This window comes from Octopus bimaculoides, chromosome 11 (assembly GCF_046866305.1).
Source record: "Octopus bimaculoides isolate indiv1 chromosome 11, ASM4686630v1, whole genome shotgun sequence".
Lineage (NCBI taxonomy): Eukaryota > Metazoa > Mollusca > Cephalopoda > Octopoda > Octopodidae > Octopus > Octopus bimaculoides.
In genome coordinates, this window is record NC_142938.1 from 72,301,785 (window position 1) to 72,304,284 (window position 2,500).

The window sequence follows — 2,500 nt, forward strand, 5'->3', positions numbered from 1 at the left end:
GCTCTCTTTTGCCGAACCGCTGGGTAACGGAGACCTAGACACACCAACATCAGTGGTCAAGCGATGGTGATGGGACTAACACAGAAATACAAATATATAGATGCACACACATATATATACACGAAAGGGTTCTTTTCAGTCTCCGTCTACCAACTCCACTCAAAAGAATTTGGTCGGCTGGAGGCTATAGTAGAAGACACTTGCTCAAGATGCCTCGTAGTAGAACTGAACTTGGAACCATGTGGCTGGTAGGCAAGCTACTTACCACACAGCCACTCCGCACGAATCATTTGGTTTGCATTTCTATAGAATCTAGATAAGGCGAGTAAGTGTTTAATAGGTACCTGAGAACGGATATCTAAAGAAAAATATTATAATGATGCAGGTTTTTCTAAGACAAAGAATAAGGGAATTTCAAAAGACTGGACTATCTATATGGCCTATAAAAGAGAAATCTTTGACCTACACAAATTACATTGTAAATCAATGACAGTTCCAAATTTTATGAAAGAGAAACTAACGGTGAGATTCGTGTATCGAAGGGGAGCACTTTTAAAATCCTTGGCATTCTACATACCTAATACGCTTAACCAATCCAGTTATTGAACGGGATTGAAATATGGGGAAAGTTAAAAAAACAAAGCCCGTTGTGACAATGGAGTGAAACGTGACAATGAAGTGAAACATGGCGGCTGAAACAAGGCAGGTAACTGTGGTTGGAATCTGATCAGGGACGATTTACATAAGGTGGTGCTCCAGCATGGCTGAGTTAAATGACTGAAACAAGTAAAAGAATATATATATATATATATATATATATATATATATATATATATATATATATACATATATACATATATATATATATACACACATGCATATATATATATATATATATATACATACACATATAAATATATATACATATGTGTGTGTGTGTGTGTAAAAGTAAGGTATAATGATATAAATCGTGGCACTCCGTCGGTTACGACGACGAGGTTTCCAGTTGATCCGATCAACGGAACAGCCTGCTCGTGAAATTAACATGTAAGTGGGTGAGTACTTCACAGACACGTGTACCCTTAACGTAGTTCTCGGGGAGATTCAGCATGACACAGAGTGTGACAAGGCTGGTCCTTTCATATACAGATACAACAGAAACAGGAAAAAAAGTGAGAGAAAGTAGTGTTGAAAGGTTGCAGAAATGTTCGCCACCACCCGCTGCCGGAGCTATAGTTGTTTTCGCTCGATAAATTCTCACAACGCCCTGTCTGGGAATCGAAACCGCGATCCCACGACCACGAGTCCGCTTTCTTAACTACCGGGCCATTTCGTCCCCAGAAGGATATAAACATATATGTACGCATATTCGTGTGGGTGTGCGTGCGAGCGTGTGTGCTAGAGGATATTTCCTCTCTTCGAGACTATTACATGAAATGTTTAAGTGTTGGTAATGTTTAGCCGGAAAAGGAAAAATTCATCAGAGACCTAATTAATATGAAAGTTGAGTAAAGTATGTCATTAATCTCACTTTTAAGTCTCTGTTTTCTTCCTCTTGCTCTCCACCTGTCATTAATTTGTCCCTCTAGCTCTGGCATACTCACACATAGAGGAAAGTTACCCGTACACAAGTCGGGCACACTGAGGTGTAGTTGCGAAAGCAAACACACTCACATGTAATGACAACGATAGGAAACCAAGAATTCAGAAACCAGTTTTGTCTCTTCACGTAAACGTTTTTATAGCATTACTGTAGTCTTGACCACGATGGTCAGTTTTATTTTATTATACAAACTCAGAGAGACTTACAACATGACACATACAGAATCAACGCAAACATTATGTAAAACGCGTTTAAGGCGGTGAGCTGGCAGAATCGTTAGCACACCGGGCGAAAGGCTTAGCGGTGTATCGTCCGTCCTTACGTTCTGAGTTCAAATTCCGTCGAGGTCGACTTTGCCTTTCATCCCTTTGGTGTCGATAAATTAAGTATCAGTTACGTACTGGGGTCGATGAAATCGACTAACTTCTGCCTCCAAAATTTCAAACCTTGTACCTACAGTAGAAAGGATTATGAAAAGTGCGTTGCTCCTCAATTATCAATATGTATATTTTAATAAGAGTTTATGTGAAAATATATATATAACCTCTAAACATGCACATACCGATGGCTATATCCACGTCATTATGTATATGCGTGGGGGTGTGCAAGAGTATAAGTGTAAATAATGACACATATTATATATACACGTATACTAATGAGCATAGATGCGTACATCGATATATACATACGTGTGTGAGTGTGTGTTTATGTGTGTGAGTGTGTGTGTGTGTATGCGCGCGCGCTTGGATGTGCATATATGTATATATTGTCTCAGCATGGCTGCAGTTCTCAAGCGGAATTTAATAAGAGAAAATGTGAGAAAATGTATATATATATATGTGTGTGTGTATATATATATATATATATATATATATATATATATATATATATATATAT

The 2,500-nt window shown here is 38.2% G+C and overlaps 1 long non-coding RNA gene across 3 annotated transcripts in view; it reads right to left on the bottom strand.

Moving 5' to 3' along the window:
* LOC149133398 (uncharacterized) overlaps positions 1 to 2,500 on the bottom strand; it is a 56,981-nt gene that overhangs the window by 53,832 nt on the left and 649 nt on the right. The gene's annotated exons all lie outside the window — the stretch shown is intronic.